This window comes from Cyanistes caeruleus, chromosome 5, assembly GCF_971803275.1.
Source record: "Cyanistes caeruleus chromosome 5, bCyaCae1.hap1.1, whole genome shotgun sequence".
Lineage (NCBI taxonomy): Eukaryota > Metazoa > Chordata > Aves > Passeriformes > Paridae > Cyanistes > Cyanistes caeruleus.
In genome coordinates, this window is record NC_141705.1 from 76,831,943 (window position 1) to 76,851,286 (window position 19,344).

The window sequence follows — 19,344 nt, forward strand, 5'->3', positions numbered from 1 at the left end:
CTCATCAGATGGGATTCTGGGATGAATTATTACTCAGTAATTGAGGCAGATTTTTAAAATTATATTTTATAGGAATGCTGTGAGAAGAAAGACTAATACATTGTTTTCATGGGGAAAGCTTTTGTTTGGATGACTCCATTACAGAGGTTTTACTCATGCTGTGCCAATCAGATAGTCTCTGCTTTCACCAAAATTTGCTTGTGTTCCTTGCCATGTTCCTTTGCCTCATCACCTGAGAAGGTGCAACTGCAAGTTGTTATTTTATACTTACATGACTGTGTGATAAAATTAGCTGGCACGTAGCATGAAGCCAGTAAAGCCTAAGCTTTTATATTTAAAAGCATTTTGCTTTTATTAACCTTTTTTAATTGGAACAACTGCTATGTTTCAGAGGTAGCAGGGAATTTCACCTCCAACTCTTCAATTATAATGGCTGAGATATATATATATATATAGATAGATAGATAGATAGATAGATATAGATATCTATATCTATATCTAAGTATGTAAGCAAAAGCATACTCAGCTCTGGCTGCAAGAATTTAGCAGAGAGCAGAATTTAAAGACGAGCTGCGATACCTTTATTTGCATTGTAGAAAATTTTACTGTGTGACTAGTGCCAGTAAAGTCTACCAGAACACAGTCTTTCCTCCAACTGCAAATCTGATACTCTTGCTAGATTTGGGCCTGGATTAGGAGAAAAAAGAAGTCCCTTTGCAGTTTGCTGCTTCAAGGAACATCTCTGTCTTCTCCTCAGCTGTCAGGAGCAGGTGTACTCACCATCTCCTCAGGTTTGCTATCACCAGCCTTTGTCTCTTTGCTGGACTCACTTCCATCACTCACTTTTGTGTCATCCTGATGTTTTTTTTTAGTTTTGGGCAAACTTATTTGTACCATAAAGGTTCCCTACCATCATGTTGTAGCAGTAAGAAATTAGTAGGGGAGCTTGAAGGAAGGTGGTACTGGAAGAAGAATCAGGAACTCAATGTTGATAAAACTTTTACTTGTACCTTTGCAAAATTTTCTCTCAAATTAGAAATGTGTTTTTTGTGTAGCAATTATTTCCCTTTGCAACTTGTATTTCCTGGTGACACTGTGTGGAAGCTGTGCAGATCCCAAGTGGCAGAGTGGGAAAGAGGTGCTCCTGAAAACACTGGTAGAGTTTGGATTTTTGCAGTAGATACAGATATGTTAATTTTGTAGAATAATTCTGCATCAGCCTTATCTTGGAGATTCTTCTATATTAAAAACCAGAAATCCCTTTACATTTTTATTTGACCCCTCTGTATCTTTTGAGAAACAAAATGTTTTTCTATGGTAGTAACCTTCTGATATATTACCCATTTTGTTGAAACCTCTGCTCAGTATGGGATTCTCAGAATAATATGCCTTAAGATCAGAGTCACTGTGATATGAACAGGTAAGATTTTCTGATCTGTATTTTTCATTTCAAGGATTTACTCAGTGCTTGCAAAAGTAACTAGATTTTTCCTGAATTTCTTTGCTTTCATTGTCTAACAAGTTCTTCCTGCTGATAAGAGCAAATTCAGTGTAGCAGTTGCTCCTTAAGTATTTGAAATTGAGTTCAAAACTGGATCTTTTCAATTTCTTTTTGACTTATACACATACTCCTTCTTCTACAGGATTGCCAAGTCCTTGCCCATTCATCTACTGATTGTGAATATTCTCAGAGAGGTAAGAGCAGTTTTTGTACACTATCATATTAACTCCTACACTTGTTGGTAAAATAGAAGGAAAAATGGCCTGAACTGTTTTCTAGATGATTGTTTATTAATCATTCTCTGAGATATTCTCTTCTCTGAATAATTATTTTGAGATAATGGGCATGCTTGTAAACTCCACGTGTTAAGCTGACCTTCAGTCACTTTGTAGCAAAGGCATAAAAGCACTCTTTATAGTTCTTGCATCTTTTTCCCTAAATTCTGAGTATTTTTGCAGTTGATAATGCTGAATACAGTGGGTTTTTTGTGTTTTTTTTTGGGTTATTCTGACTTTGAATTCTGTAGCTCTTTTTACCTTATTTGATTTTGCTAGACAATTTTTGATTTTTAATGGCTGAGGACCATCCCTCTTTCAAAAACCAGCTCATTATGCATGACAACTTCTGTGTGCCTTATCAAGGTCTATCTCTGTGTCATTTAATAGTGTGTACTAGAATGTTTTGATCCCAGTTGTGATGCCTGGTCTGTCACCAGAGTCAGTTTCTCTGTGCTTATCTCTGCAGGCTTACACTGGCAGCACACATTTCTGTGTTATTGCCTTACTGGACCCTGAGAAGTCTATGTCCTTTTGCCTCTCATTTTTCTTGCATGGAGTGCATTTCCCCTCAGATTCCTGTCAGCTTCCCCTGCCTGAATAAGCTAAAACCTCCCCCAAATTTCAAGTGCTTCAATAAATGCTACTGTCAGGCAGCTTCTGATAACTCCTGTGAAACTCCTTTCAGAGGAGGCCACTGACAAGAGGCTGCTGGAGGGAAAAAAGATAAACTATTCGTTCACTACTGATATGGGGCTTAAGAGTAAGTATCCATCTCATCTCTCCACTCAATATAAAAAAAAATCCCACCATGAAAAGTCATTCTGTATTTTCAACAGGACTGCATAAAAAAAAAAAAGTTGCTTGTTCATTCATTTTAATGGCAACACCCAGTAAAGGGAGGCTCTCACATGTCAGCATCCTAATAGTGTTTTTCAGGTAATTTATATTAACTTAATTGAGCTAACACATCTTAAAAAGGAATCTGTTTTGCCTGCCAAGACAGGAATATAACAGCAAGTAATTCACTGCATAGCTGGAAAATAGCAGAACATCAAATGCATTGGGAGGCAGTGAGTGTTACTTTTGCAGATGTTCTTACACATGCAGCTAAACTGAATGGGCAGGCAGATACTTTCAGAAAATTAAATTGCCACAAGGTGGTGAAGACAAGGCTGGCATTATGCACAGGTATTGAACTGTGATCAGCAAAGCTGGCCTCACCTCTCAGACTTTCTTGGCTGGAATAATTTATCATCAGCTGCTGCTGATGCAGGGAGACTTGCTTTACTAAAAAAGCAATAAATCTTTTTTGTCTGTACTAAAGTATAAAAATTGTAAAAAATTGATATTCCAGAATTAATTAATTTTAACCTGGTTTTTAAACTGGTCCATACTATTAGTACTCTTTGTGTGTTTTGTTTGCTTCAACTAATGCATGCTAATGTTGGAGATCAGAAGAAAGTTCGGAAGTGCTATTCGCAGGTTGGTAGCATAAAGGCCTTGGGGGAACAGAAGTGCTGGCACTGTCCTGACAGCCTTATGGCAATTCCTTGGCTTGGGCTATTCCCTGATTAATAAGATGGATCAGCATCTCTGGCAGGTGCCCTTTGAAAGCCAGACACAGCTGAATTTTGCACCCAGACTAGCCCACCCCCAGAGGGCTTTCCTGTTCCTCATTTTTTTATCCTGCCATGACGCTTGATGTTGGTAATTCCCATGTTTGTGTTGGCATGCTGTGGGCTCCTGTCTCTGGCTCCTGGTGTGTGGTGAGGGGGAGGAAGCCAGGAGAGGAGGTGATCAGTCTTCTCTGGGCTCTCACGTGGCTGCCTGTAGTTGAAGGTGGCTGGCGCCACGCAGGTTCTTTTTTTGATTTTATTTAAAAATACATGTATGTTTAAGAACAGTGAGATAGATGACCAAAATATGCTTCTCTGTGGAATTTAAAAAGAGATAGGTTTGTCCCATTACCTCAACCATTACCTAAGAAGCAATAGATATTGACATGTGAAGTTTGGTTTTTCTGTGAAAACAAATTTCTCAGTCCGTTGCTATAAATGTCTAAAAATGCCATGTCATAAAAGCAGTCCTTCTATATTCCTCCTGCTGTATTTATTTTCCTGGCTGCCAAAGACTAATCTGGGCAGAGGGGAGAAATGTAGAATAATTTCCTAAAAGGCTGAAGGAGCTCGGCAGAGAGAGGGAAGCAGAAAGTGGCCCCAGCTGGTGCCAGCTGGCCAGAGCTCAGCCCCACCGAGACAGCCCATGCTGCCAGTCCCCCAGAACGTGCTGGCAGCCAGCACCTTGCCCAGCCCTCCCACTGCCAGGTGGGGGAAGGCAAGCAAAGTGCTCCTTTCCTTGCTGGGATTTGCCATGTGATGTATTGGACTGGTTTAGATATATTACATTAGTGTTTCTGGCTTTAAATTGGGAAAGGCTGTGATTAAAATACTCTGGACTCCGTGGTCGCATAGTTGGTGTTGGCAATTTCTGTGGTCACATATTTGGTAGCTAATGTCTTTTATGAATTCCAGATTTTTCTCCTTTGGGTTAATTTTGCTCCTGGAGCTAGTGCTGGAAGGCTGTCCCTTGGTCATATTTGTTGCACTGTCCTTGAAGATGACTGCTTTTTCTTTTATTTCTACCACAGGTACACAGGTGGGAAAGCAACAGAACATCCCTGTAGCTACATCTAGTACCTCTCCCTGTACAAGAGAGCACAGGTTTGCCCCAGAAGACATTTCCTTGTGCTGTACTGATATGCTCTCAAGCTCTGGCTGAAGGGACTCCTGGTGAGCACTGTTGGTTTGCTCAGGAGGTGGAATAACTCATCTTTTCTGAATGAGAAGAGCTATATTCTGAAATATACAGGTGCCAATGAGCTCAAGGAAATGAAACCTTTTTGAAGAACTCCACTTTTGGTCAGATTTTATATTTTGCTGGCAACAAAATATGCATTATAATACATGTAGATGTTAATAGAGTCTGAAATTTAGCAATACACAAATTTTTGCTTCTTTAATCACCAGTATACAGTAAATGCTGTATATTTTAAGTGGATTTAAAGTGTCCTTGATAAAAATTCTTATATATGAAGTGGAGTACTGACTTTATTTCTGCTGCTACTCTTGCAGTATTGGGAAAAATCAAAGGATACCCCTTGAAAGTGTTAAACAGTCAAATTGTGCAAAAGATGCTTTTCATTTACCAGTGCCTATTTGCTGTTGGAAATCGGAGTATAAAGCCATGAAGGCCAGCTGTTTTCTCCTTCTGGCATTAGTAAAAAAAAACCCACCAAACCAATATTCTTGTTGAGTATTTCTGGGACAAATTTCCCAGAACTTTCCTATTTCTTTTTCATTTCTTTACATAAAACACCCATAACCCTTCTTCCTTGATGAGGTGGCAAAACATCCAGATACACTGGTTGATTGTTATGGGATTGATTTCTATCTCTTTTTTCCTTCATTTCCCTGAAATGCATCTTTCTGCCTACTAATTACTAAAAGGATGTGCAATCTGAGAGAATCCAACATTTCTGTTTCATTATGCTAGACTGAGGCTGCAGTGGAAAAGTAGGTGATGATGATTCTTGACTGTTCTGTTCTTTCACACAGAGGTACTTGGGGAACAAAAGGAAATCTCCTTTGCCTGAGTGTTGGTTTGAGCACAGATTTAAGCATGTGTACCTGAGTATGTAATAAACCTATTGGAGAAGTAAGGAAACCCCCAAAAGGTGCAAGACTGGCGATGATCTTGCAAAATTTGCAATGCTATGTGGCTGTGCTGGTACATCTGTCATCAGACCACGGAAAGACAGCAACATCAGCCCTGTTACGGTGGTGGTATAGTCCTGCAGCTGGAACCTGCTCTCCCACTTAATTTGTGACCTGAAACTCCCCCTTAGTCTTCATCTTTGAGATTCTATCCCCTTCAAATGACTTGGTGAATAAAGTTGAAGTGTGAATTTTCTATTCTTTGAACTCCAGTTTGAAGATGACAAACCCTCCGCCCCAACATCTTGAAAGAAAGGAGTATATTTTACAGAGCAATAGTGAAATTGGAGGATTATTGTTTTCAATCCCATTACATTTGTTGGCAGATGGGTCCAATCTGTGAATGAATTAATTTCTGTTTCGCCAGGAACTCTCATCTGGATTCAATCTTGATACAGGACCCAGTATTACAAGAGATAGATAAGAGTGAATCATGAAGGACAAACTGAGAAGCAAGGTAGAAAGAAAACCAGTGAGAGTATATTTTTATAACCAAGCAGGATGGAAAGCTGTAACGAGTGAGAAGAGCACAATAAGAGGTTTGGAAAACGCATTTTGTGGGCAGGAAGGCTTCTATTTTAAAATACTTTCTATATTACATTATGTATCTGGCAGAGCGTCTAGCTTTAATGAGAACACAAGCCAATGCCCAGAGCCTCTGTAAACTAAGAATCGATCTTTTGCAGGGTCTCCCTTCTCTGTTCTTGATCATTTTCCTTGAAATTTCAACATTTTTTTACAGTATTGCTGTTCTGACTCCTGGTTTGATGATAGCAAGGGTCTCCTACCTGTCTGTAGCTCTCAGATGCTAGCTGGTGCTTTTATGGTGCTTTTTATTTTTCTAATACTTTCCACTATTTTCTAATACACTGTGTTGAGGAGGTAAAATAATTCAATGATGTTATTTATGGATGAGAAATTAAGAGAAGGAGAGTGAAGGAAAAGGGTTACAAAGACAGCATAGTTGGGAATGGAGGCCACTGGCATGTGGACCACTGCCTGGCACTAAGGTAACTAGCGTATTTCTCATGCTCAAAAGTTATCCTCATAATTTGCTCCTAAACCTAATAATTCTTTCCCAGTTTTTAACTCTCATTTGGTTTAAAAGAAGCAGGATGGGCCTATGGCTAACTTAGCAAATTTTAGGCAACATTTTATTAAAGGCAACCTTGCTCACTAGAAGGTTTTCTGGAAATCTTCCAATTTAAAGAATTTAAAAATGTGAAAACCATTTTAAGATTGTCACAATGTAAAGGATGTTTTAATGTTTAAGTGTTTTAATTACACTGTTCATTTTGCCATGCAGTTTATATGATATTACTGTTTATTCCCCATGCCTGTCTCTTGGGGCATTACAGCAACTGTTATAAGAGCTATATCTGTCGACCCATATTTTAAGTAATCTTTATGTGCTTTAAGTAACTTTCCATAAACAGAGTTTAAAAAAGTAAAAAACAAGGTATTGTCAGAGGAATAATCTTTAATAAAAGTAATATGGTCTGCTAGTCAGGAAATAAAGTCTTTTTTAAAAAATATATTAAATAAATAAGAAGGCATCTCTGAGGAACTGTAGTTACAAAGAAAATATTCATACCCTAGCAATACATTGAAAAGTGAAATACCATCCTCAGTTTCAGTTTGCCTGGTCCTTTTAAATTAACATATTTGCCACAGATTTATCAGGTCTTAGAAGTTTGATGTGATGCTCTTTTATGTAGAATAGCTTTTGCTCTAATTAATTACCTGTCAGACCATAGAAGACCCTCAGTAAATCTGTTGTGAATTTGATTAAAATGCATATTGAGCAGATACAGTGTCCAAGGGGGGAAACCATTTTACTCATGTTCTTTCTGTACACCTAATGTTTATTTTCTCAGTGACAGAGCTTCTCTACGTACTGCTGAGGGAGAAATTATCAGTACTTTATTTTTTAAAAGCACTTCTTGTATTTAGATTTCACATATTTTAAGTTTGGGAGGGTTTTGTTTTGTTCAGTGACTTTGAAGGAACTGTGAAACCTTTCCTTTCCTCCCTCTCTCTTCCCCCACCTCCCATTTCCCCAAGGAAAAAAAACAAAAACCCAACTGATTTGATTACAAAGTCTTTTTTTAGCCCAAAATAGCCCGCCCTTCTCAGCAACCCTCTCTTTCCTCCTCATCTCACTTCTCCCTCATCCCCACTATATTTTTAAATATAGGCTTGAGTACCTTCCAGCTGCACACCCAGTCCTCAATGCACAGCCTGTGGCAGGATCATCTTTCTGCCTTCACTTGCAGCCAGTGAAGAAAAATATCCTGGAACAGTTGAGGATATTTCATATTTTGAGTTTTAATATTTAATTTAATCTTCTTGCTTACTTGGCAAGGCAGCTCATCCACCAAGAACTGCACGAGTCAGATGTTTTGTAACTCGCTGTGGTTGGAAGGAATCAATATTGTGCCCCAGGAGGCTCAAGCTGAGGATGCTTTACTCCATAAGCTTCCCTAGGTCTCCAAATAAAACAACAACAAGAATTTCGGACTTGCTTACAGTAGTTCTGCTGGATCAGTAAAGCAGTTTGGGCGTAGACAGCTGTTTTCCTTTCAGGATGTGGGGGAGTTGAATCATTGAGTGTGAGGGCAAAATAATTCCATGATAGAAGCTGTTTGGGAAAATTTATCGTAATGAAAGGAAACAGTTCCAAGCAGAATGGAGAAGTGAGTGGTTATAGCTTTAGGTGAACTATCAAAGATGAAAATTTGACAAATTTTCTTCTTTGCTCCACTTGCACAATCCCAGTGAAGAGAACATGAGTTTCATTCTGATTGATTCATTCCAGCTGTGCACTACTACGGACAGGTGAACATGATCTCAACAGTGAAATGTTTCCACCTGAGAAAATTCCATCAGGAGTAAATCAGTTCAGGTGTTCACTCTGTGGCTGGCAGTGCTGACTGGGACAGGGGAATGACTTTGGCCCAGTTTCTTCCTGCTTCTTTGTAGTGAGGAGTCATGCTTGAGCATGGAGATTTAGAAGGTCCAGGAATAATTCTTCATTTTAATTTCAGAAATGTGGAAGGAATGGGAGGAGATACTTTATGTCCTGCAGCAAGAGATAAGGTCAGATGGTCTAATGATCACTAAACTTTAACCTCCTTGGGCATTTGAAAACATGGCAATTTCTTTAAATTACACTAATGATAAGGTCAAGTACTGCACTGATAACATCATAGAAATTGATAGAAAAGGCTTGTTAAGCTGTCCTTTCTATCTGCTTGCCAGCATAAGATTATTCCCTACAGGATGTTTGCTAATGCTGGGTTCACATTGTGTAAGAGAATCATGAGTTTTATGGCTTTGGCCTCTTGACAGCACACACTTTATGGGACTTACTGATTGTTTTAGAGGTTGGAGTAAGACCCCATTTCATTGCCTGAAATTGGAACAGAAACATGTTAGCAAAAATTACTTAGAAATATGTGAGATTTTAATTAAAATTGCTAAATACACAAGGGCAAAGCTGAGCCGTTGCAGATGAAGTTTGCAGCTGAGAATACTTTAGCTGCAGACTATCACTGAGTTTTTCTAATAAACCATACGGTATTTAAAGTAAAATAATCTCTGTGGTTCTCTGTTTCTCTATCTCCCCCTCCTCTTTCTGCTTTGATATTTTCCTGTCTTTCATTTCTGCCCATCTGGAGCTGGAGCTGAATTATGGCATATGATTTGTGTAGATTTGTATCTCTCCCCCTGGATCATAACCTTCTTATTGATTCCCTCAGCTCCTGGTGCTTACTGACATGCTCTTGCTTCTTCTCCCCCCTGACTTTCTTCCATGGTTTTGCCTGTTTCCTTTTACTCTGTGGGCTCTCATTCAACTTAATTCTCTTCCTTGGTTTTAGAAAAGGCATGTATTGGGTTTCAGTTATGCATTTTTCATTTCATAATTTTGATTTTTTTTCTTTTTTTCTCTAAACACTAAAGTGCTAAAATACTGTTGTCCTGCTCCAACAGAGAAAGAATTAGAACGGCTTATCTTGCTGTGAAATGGAAAGACTCTGTTCCAAGCTGCCATCCGGAAGTTTCTGGCAGTGAGAAGAGGTGTTAACAGCTGCTGTGAAAGGGCTACTGAACTTGGTATTATTACAGAGGTTATTTATGCCTCAGCAGTGTGACTAATTTGTTAAATTAATTAAAAATGTATTTCCTTCCCTCAAGAAAGAGCAGAGTACATCCACATGGAATTTTGTTCCATGGATGAAACAAAAGAAAGCAAAGCTGAAACAGAAATTCTATAGCAGAATACAAATATGTCAAAATATTGCCATGGGCTGTAAAAATGACTCCTGAAATGGACACTTATTTTTCAAGCACAGTGTTTAATTCTTAGTTTTGGTTGCTGATCCTATCGAAGCAAAAGATTATTGTAGCCTTAAGCTGCTGTGTAACTCAGCTCAGTGCTCTACTTTTGGAATTCTCTTAAAAATATATGTATTTTGATGTTAAAAATAAAGAGTGAATTTTTTCTAGTATTAGTGATAGGTCCTTCAACATACAAAGCAGGACCAGACTTCAGCTGCTTTAGAGAGCTTCACTAAAATATCAGAATTTTAGTAAAGCTAAACTGAAGCTTCTTCTTGCACAGTGTGGATCCTAAGACATTTCTTAATTATGACCTTTAAAAATATGGCAAACTTTGTTCATCTCCAAAGTCAGAAATGTTAATTCACCCTAACCTTAAACAAAGTGTGAAAATCTGTTATGAAAGAGGAATAAAAATCTAGCATTTCTCTGAGGGTAAAATTATGTATTATTGTAATCTGTTTTGGTTATTTTTTAGGCTCTAATTAGAAAACTCCAGGTCTCACTTTTTAATTCAGGTGTGAAGCCCTGAAACTGTAGGAACACCAAGCATTGCTAATAGAATCTGGAATTTTGGGGTATATTGCCCATGTAAAAAAAAAATTAAAACAATGCCTTACATTTTGCTTTTGTTGAGGGATTACTCCATAATTTCACTCTAAAGTGTCACCAACAGATATATGTAAAAAAACTTTTAAAACAGGCTGTGGTTAGAACAATTATCCCTATTAGCTTGTTGCTCGTAGCAAAGAGACAATTGTGCTGCTGGGTTGCTACTTTTTGAAAGATGGAAAAAGCTCCATGGTTTGGCATGAGGACTCTTAATTCCTGAGCAGAAGGCAGCATGCAGAATTTTATTACCTCACAGATTAATGGGATGGAGCATGACGGATGCCACGCTGTGGTGACAGTGTAGCCCCTGCGTTTGTGAAATGGCACTTCTTTCAAGTCACAGCTCCAGCGCCGACCTTGCACTTTGGGTTTGCTAGAGATCTAAGCCAAAGTGGCTTTTAATGGGGGGAAGAGATTGCTTTGATTAAACAGAAGCCAGATATGGAATTAAAGAGAGTTCAAAGGTTGCTATTATATTTTGGCAAAGATACCTCCTTCAATTTTTAGCTTTTTGTTTAGGAGACAGCTACGCTTTTTAACACTTATTCTCTTATCTATAGTCTAGCATTTGAATTGCATCTAGGATTTATAGAAAGAAATACAGCATGCCTTTCCTTTTAGAAATATAAGAAATTTAGGACTGCCATGATGGCAGGCTAATTCCATCTAGTTCGGTATCTCATTCTTGACAGCTACCAGCCTCAACTAGTTGAAGTGCAAGAATTTGGTTTTACTCAGCTGTTTCTTTGCTTAGTTCTCTTCCTGTATGATTTTTATAACCACATTTATCCTTCTCCCACTGAGAGCTACATTGTACCTTGTGCCACTGCTCCAAAATAGGATACAGCAGGTCAAATTGTGTCAAAGAAGTGTTTCTGGGCCTGGAGAGGCATTGCCTCCCAGGACACCCATGGCTTTTCCTGTTTCTCTTTCACATGAAGTAGATTAACTTCAGTTCTGTCTTTAATAGGGCTGGCTGGAGTGTTTTAAGTATAAACTGGATTTGCTGCAAGCCTCTCCTAAAAGGATCACTGCTATTACGTTGATTTTCCCTAAAGATTTTAGGGCTTTGAGCTGTGTGACCAGGCCAGAGATTTGGAGCAATTCTTTCTTTTTTCCTTCCAGCTTTCAATTTCTAATGATTTATGACAACTCCCAAATGTCTTGCACCAGGCATTAAACCTGCAAGAAGCTCTGTAGAACATGTGAGAAGTTGTGCTTCCTTGCTCTGAGGAGAAACTTGGGATCAAAGTTCCGCAAAGAGTGTCATCCACGGGTATGGCACAAATGATCTGATGTACGGAGCAGGGGGACAAATCTAGGGCAAGTGGGAAAGGCCTCAGAGGTACAATTAAAGTTTTCAAAGAATGGTTTAGGTTGGAAGGGGCCTTCAAGGCCATTTTGTTCCAACCCCCCTGCTCTGGGCAGGGATGGCACTCAACAGACCAGGCTGCTCAGGGCCCCATCTGATCCGGCCTGGAACACTTCCAGGGATGGGGCATCCACAGCTTCTCTGAGCAACCGGGGCCAGTGCCTCATCACCCTCGTATTTAAGAATTTCTTCCTAATATTTAATCTAAACTCGCCTTCTGTCAGTTTAAAGCCATTATCTGTCATTTACCACCGATTTATCAAACACTGCCTGTGGCAACCCTTCCCGTACTTCTCAGTAAACCTAGAAGAACAGATGGCAGCGTTTTGGCAATTGAAAAACTCTTCCAATCAGCAAGTTTTGTATTCGAAATCTGTCATGTCTGTTGCAGCTCACAAGAAGCCAAATCGCTCTGTGGCATTTATTTCACTTAATGTCTTGTGCCCATTATGAATGGGCAGATTTGACATTTATTGTAAAAGCTGTGCTGGCAGATCCAGCCTGCATGGTTTGCCTCTGTACTTGTCCTAACACTTGATAAGGACAGCTTTAATAGTGATGATTATGGTGTTCCCTGGTAGCAGGCTGGGAGAGAGCAGGAACCTGCCCAGAACACGCAGTGAACACCACTAGATACCTTCCAGCATGTATTGTTTGGAGTGGAAAGAATGGACACACACCATACATATCCTGTACTCCACTGTCATGGAGTTACTTTACCTTTAAGGGAGTTGGAGTTGCTGGGAAGTGCTTGGAGTCTTTTCTCCTGACCAATTATCAGTCATTGCTGGGAATTGACAGCAGTTTAGGCCATTGAAAAGTGGGATCAACTTGTGAACCCTTCCTTAAAGTGTAAAAGCAGAGCTCTCTGGGTTCTCTTTGTTTCCTGGCTGTGAAGGGTGGCGGAGCTCCAGGCCTCCCGTCCCTGCCCAGGCCATGCGGCCGGGCGGGGATGGGGCCGGGCCTGCCCCGTCTCCCGGCCGGGAGATGGGGGGGCCTGGGGAAGGTTTTCCCCGGGCCGGGCCGAGCCGATCTCTGGCTCGGCTGCAGGTTTTGCTGTAACTAATTCACTAGAAACTGCCCAGTGAAGAAAGAGAGAGGCCCTGGACTTGCAGCGGGTTGGAGCAGCGACTACACTCTCCAGAGCAGCCATGAGGAACTTTCCATCGCAGACGGCTCCAGCTCCTGTTCAGCAGAGATCTCCGAACCATCTACAAAAGCCTGGGCAAGATTTTAACTCTTTCATTACCCAGATGAGACTTGCGGATTAATCTTTTTATCCAGAGAGAGAGAGAAAGAAAGATCAACATGAAAAGAGACTTTATAAACTACCAGTGACAGGAAAGAAAAGAAGCTCCAGGAAAGGTAGAGAATTAAGAAGATGCTTTAATTAAGCTGAAATATCTCTCTGTTAAAACTATGGAGATGGACAATGAAGTCCTGAAAAGAACTCCTTTAATTCATGATACAGGATCTAGAGAGGAATAAAGTGTTCAAAGTGTAAATTTGAGTAAAAAGTAGAGTAATTATGGTATAGTGAAGTGCTGGGAGATTTGAAGCCTTGAGAGGCAATGAGAAAACTGTTTTCTGGTGAAGCTCACAGAAACAGATGAAGAAGACTTTTTTTTTTTTTGCCTTTGAATAACTTATCCTTAAAAATGCTATCTCTAGACTCATGGCCCATACACACTTCAGAGTGATGTGAAAATGGGAGGAGTGAACTCTAATAATAGTAGCTCTGAGCAGCTAACATTAGAGCAGTAGAAAACTGTAACAAAAATAGTTTTCTTGTGAGAAACTCCATAAATTAACAGGAAAAAACTCCTGTTTCTCTATAAAGACTGGTGAAAAGACTGTAGCAAGAATTGGGACTGTTTTAACCATCAAAGTTCCAAAGTTTTTGTCTCTGTTGTCATGAGAACAAGGGAATAGTGGGTAGGTAGGGGATGAAAAGGTTTTTTCTGGAAGTTTATTCTGGTGTTCTTATTGTTGTAGTTTGTCAATAAACTTTTTTTTTCTTTTAAGTTTTATGCCCGTTTTGCTCTTGTTCTAATCCATATCTCACAGCAAGAAATAAGTAATTTTCTTAGTTACTGGTTTAAAACCACGACATCCACAAAAAGAAACTGGCTTGGATTTGAGTTCTGGTTTTACATTCTTAATCTGGAATGAGCATTGACTTTTTCTGGTGCTTTGCATAGCTGAGCTGCATAGCTGAATTTCATAAGAAAAAGCAAATACTGGATTTGTGGTCTTTTGTGTGAAGAGGCAAAATTGGAAGCTTTAACAAGGAATGAATGGGCAAGGAAACAACTTATCCACTTGTGCCTTCAAGGCAGCTCCTTCAGATAAGGACTGAGATTTATCGACAGTTGAGACAGTTTACTGCAGAACCTTCTCTGAAATACTCTTGTTGTAAAAACACATATTTTTTTTTAAAGACTGTTTTCTAGCATGCCTCAAGGAGGAGAAAATTTAGATGTTTGCAGAGAAAAGCAACAAAGACAAGGTCAAAGCGAGGTGGGGTTTGAGATCTTCAAAACTCACTCCTGTAACTTGTGTACAACAATGCAGAAGAAAGCCTGGGGACCTGTAGGCAGGGACAGTGCTGTTGCACATAACATTTTTCTACCCCATTTAGCAACAATTTCATAGATGAATGGTGCTCTCGGGATCTGTGCTGAATGTAACATGGGAGCTAGAAGGAACTTTGTAAACAAAGGAAATGGAAAGTTTGGTTAAGATATTGTTGGCTAAGAGAAAAAGGCTTATTGCCAGTCTGAGTTTGTTTTGGGTTCTTAGCTTGGAATTAAAATGTAGATTTTCTATGACTGGAAATATAATAAGAAAACACTGAATTTTTCCTCTACATAGCAGTATTGGAATTTAAAGGTCTGTGATTTTTTTTTTTTTTTTGAGTGATATAGTCTGTTGTTAAAAACACTGGCTTTTTAGAGTATACAATTCAAAGACCATAAAGGCTGGCCTTGTTTTTGTTACGTTTTTATGCCAGTGCACAAATGATCCAGTTGTCTCTAAAGCATCTGGGTCTCGGTAAATGTGCAGTCAGTGGTGAGAGGGTGAAGCATCCAAAACTTTAACCTGAAATTTTAGGTGGGGGGGAAACAGAGATGGGGAATCACCCTTAAATCATGATAAATGTGTCTGAGAGGGAATCGTCCCTAAATCATGATAAATGTGTTCCTGTCTGAAAGGTAATAGCAAACAGATATGAAGCAGCAAGGATTTTCAGAAGAAAATCAAACAAAGTACTACTGGGGAAAAACTGGAATTTTACTGGAAGCTCCAAGTTTTGGAATAAATAAGATTAGGACATTATACATTAGCATGCTATGAACAAATCTCCCTAAGTCCTATTTTACCATAGATTTGATCTAAAAATAATGCTTCAAAGAGCGCACTTCAGATTATGATGTGAGGTAAATGTTTTCATTTAAAGTTTTCCTGCCAGTTGGCTTTTGGCTGAAGTTTTGAAGGTTTTAATATGTCTACCACTGGAATGCTTTAACTAAGCTCATTTTAGATAGTCTTGGTATCTGTAGAAAGGAAATGAATTTGTTAAATGAGAAAATTGAGCTTATAAATGGCATGCTTGTATGTTCTAGAAATTAATGGGAATTCTATGAAGAATTTTACCATTGCTTAAAGCTTTACATGGCCATGTTTTGCTTGGATACTTTGACAACTCTATGGGATTAAGAGGGTAATGGAGATGTCAGTTTTTGCCTTTAATTTTTTTTTTTAATAATTAAAATACTAGGGGTGTTTTCCTAGAAAACCTTTGAGGTTTATTTCCATGATTTTGTATTTCCAACTTTTAGCTACGGTCCAGTAACCTTGACTTTGTTGGGAGGGTGGTGAGGCCCTGGCACAGTTTACTCAGAGAAACTGTGGATGCCTCATCCCTGGAAGTGTCCAAGACCAGGTTGGATAGGGCTCTGAGCATCCTAGTCTATTAAAAGGTGTCTCTTTCTGTGACAGGGGAGTTGGAACAAGATGATCTGGAAGGTCCTCCCATCCAAAACTGTTCTATGATTCTGTGATTATTGCACCCTGCTGGGGAAAGAGTAGAGGTGAAAACAGGGATTTTGCTGAGGAAAAGGAATGTGACTATCTGTCTGCTTCATGTTTCATCAGTGTAGGACCAAGCATTAATGTAAATCTCCATGTTGCATTTATCAGATTTGAATCTCAGTGTAGTTTGAGTGATGAATAACTTTGAGAGAGTTCTTCTTAATTTGGTGGCTTTATGTTAGGAGAATATTTTTTTTTTAACAAGGGTATCATTGAACCCTTCATTGATTATTTTATACAGTAAATTTTGTTGCCATGGAGTTGCCTTTCCTTGTCTTTAGCAAATATTTATTTATGGTGCTTGGCACATAATTACTCTTTCCCCACTTTGATTTCTTAAGGATATAAATGGTACTTGAATTGCTTGTGGGAAATTCCAGCTGAAGGCCTTTGTGCTATCACATAAGCTCTCAAATACTGAAATAACTTTTGAAAATATAATTTAGCAATTAAAACAGGTTACTTTTGTAAGAAGAAAAATGTTGGCTATATGATTAGAGGAAAAGAAAATAAGTTTCCACTTTCAGTGCTATATATTCTGCAAAGGACCAAGACTTGACATGGTTCATGTGGTCTGCAACTGTCATGAAGCTTCAAGACAGCCAAAGTACGTGAAAGTTAAATATATATGTACATATTTTATTTTCACTTTGCTAGGAAAGAAATGTTCCTTGCACCTTGAAACAGCCTTACTACTCCAGTGGGGATTTAGTCAATCTCTAAACTATGCTAAATCATTTCCCAAAGATGTTGTGTGAAACAGTAAGTGGGTAGAAATCAAACTTTTTCTTGTGCTTCCCATGTCCTAACTGGTCATTTCTGAGACAGAGGTATAACATTAACTTGCAACACCTAATCATGCATTCAGTTAAATTGGTACAACCATTTCCTGGTTGTTTGGTTGCTTTGTTTTCTTTTCCTTTGCTAATTCCCACTCAGCCTCTATTAAAAGCCCAAATAAACTGAGAGCAGATCTGACAACTCTTTTGCTGTTTGTGGGATCTACCATCAGAATCTAAGGAGCTTCATAGCCTCGCTGGCTCTCCACAGATATGGGTGAGTCCAGCCATGTCTGCATTAAAGTGCTCTGAGAAACAAACCAGTGGATGTGAGTGTGAATAACACAGGGATTCATTTGTAAGCCAAATTGGTAGTACAGGTGCAGGCTGGAATCTTCCCTTCTAAGTTAAAAAAAAATAAAGACATCTGATAATGTCTGTAATTTTTTTTTTTCCCTTTGTAAACATGATACATTTTCATGTGGGTAGAGGAGTGGATGAGAGTTAAGGAATTTCTGACAGTATTAGATCTGTAATTCCATTTAGCTGTACATCTGTTCTTTAAAAAAAAACCTTCCTCAATTTACAATCAATATTTTATTCCTGTTTTATAGAATTCTACAATCTGTTTGCTGAAGTTCATTTGGCTAAAGAATGGATCATGGCCATTTAGAGATTTATTAGTATTCAGAGAATATTTTGAGATTCATGACATTTGTTCACTATTGGTATCTTTTGGAAGGTATGGAAGTAAGTGATCTCAGTTGAGCATTAACTATGTTCACAAAGCAAGATTTTTATATAGTATTTAAATCCTCTGTTTTCCTTTTGAAGGCATGTTGAATATCTACTTTAGAAAACTAATATTAAATAAACTTTTGGAGCTGTCATGGGGTGAGTTTACCTTTAAGACAGTTTTGAGAGCTAAGGAAGTTGAAGCTGCTGGTGGCTGATGGGAGTCTTTTCTCCTGACCAATTACCAATCAATTCTAAGAATTGACAGCAGTTTTGACCATTGAAAAGTGAGATCAACTTGTGAACACCGCCTTAAGATGTAAAGCCAGAGGTCTCTTGTCCTCTTTGGGTTTCTGGCCTCTGACAAGGTAACAAGGCTCTGTCTCGGCCTCCTCCCCCCCTCCAGGCCGGACAAGGCCGCAGAGGGTGGCGGGGGGGAGAGAAACAGAGCTGGCCGGCCTGGCTTGGTTTGTAGTTTCTGCTTCAGGACTGAAACCTGACACCATCAACATCTGCAGCCTTTGCAAGACTTTTATTCTTTTACTACCTAGATAAAATGCACAGATTACTCCTTTTTCCCAGAGAGACAGAGACAATCAACATGAAGAAGACATCATAAAAACCATCAAAGATAGTGAAGGAAAAAGTTAAGTTTTAGATGGGGAAGAGAGAATAAGGAGATGCTTTATAAGCTGAAATATTTCTCTGTTAAAGCTATGGAGATGGACAATAATGTTCTGAAAAACATTATTGTTTTCAATGTTTTCATTATCTCCTATAATTCATGACAGAGTATATTGGGAGGAATGGAGTGTTCAAAGTGTGGATTTTGAGCAAAAGGTGGAGTAATTGTGATACAGTGAGGTGGTGGAACAGAGTGAAGCGAAGATTTGAGGCCTTGAGGGCAATGAGAAAACTGTTTTCCTGCGAAGCTCACAGAGATAGATGAAGAAGACTTTTGCCTTTGAATAACTCATTCTTAAAAAATGACATCTCTAGACTCATTACAAACCTCAGAGAGATGTGAAATGGGAGAAGTGAACTGATGACAGGATTTCCGGGCAGCTGGCATCAGAGAAATAGAAAACTAAAGCAGAAATAGCTTGCTTTCTCCATAGATTAGCAGAAGAAGACTTATGTTTCTCTACAAAGGCTGATAAAAAGACTCTAGCAGGAATTGAGACTGTTTTAAACACCAAAGTTCCAAAGTCTTTTGTCTCTATGTTGTCATGTGAACAAGGGAATGGTGGGGAGTGCGGGATAAAAGGGTTTTCTGAAAGTTTATTCTGGTGCTCTTATTCTTGTATTTTTGTTAATAAACTTTCTTTATTCCTTTTAAGTTTTAAGCCTGTTTTGCTCTTGCTCTAATCCATATCTCACAGCAAGAAATAAGTAAGTTTTCTAGTAATTCTTAGTTACTGCTTTAAAACCATGACAGGAGCTTTTACAAATTTGGAGATTTTACTAAATATCCCCCTTTTCAGAATTCTTATTTATTTGAACTAAACCAAATTAACCAAAGTTAGTGAGCTTGAGATGGGGGCTTGAAAAAAATCCAGATCTACTTGCCACATTACATGCTCTTTTCAAAGAATCTGGTATTCTTGCTGAATTGCCCTGTAACTCAGATTTAGTCTTCATGTCATCACTTATGTCTAAGGGAGTGTGAGAACACAAGTGGCAGCCAAGCAAAGGTGGCACAGGCTGGTGCTTGTTCACTTTAGCACTGATGTCATGAATGCTGGCAGAAAATGAAGATTTTTTTTTTTTTTTTTCCATGAAGAGGTGTGACTTTTTCTTTGGGACTGCATATCTTTTCAGGTGCGTTGTAATTAAGATCTATAGGTCCTCAGAAATG

At 38.8% G+C, this 19,344-nt stretch overlaps 2 long non-coding RNA genes across 2 annotated transcripts; one reads left to right on the forward strand and one right to left on the reverse strand.

Annotated features, from left to right (window-relative positions):
• Window positions 1-6,092: 6,092 nt before the first annotated feature.
• LOC147653273 (uncharacterized) lies at window positions 6,093-12,831 on the reverse strand. Its single transcript, XR_015287302.1, has 2 exons — window positions 12,598-12,831; window positions 6,093-8,634 (listed from the first exon to the last, which is right to left on the reverse strand). It is a non-coding gene; the product is annotated as an uncharacterized LOC147653273 (long non-coding RNA).
• Window positions 8,429-10,334, forward strand: LOC147653274 (uncharacterized). The gene is made up of 2 exons (XR_015287301.1): window positions 8,429-8,651; window positions 9,546-10,334. It is a non-coding gene; the product is annotated as an uncharacterized LOC147653274 (long non-coding RNA).
• Window positions 12,832-19,344: the final 6,513 nt, after the last annotated feature.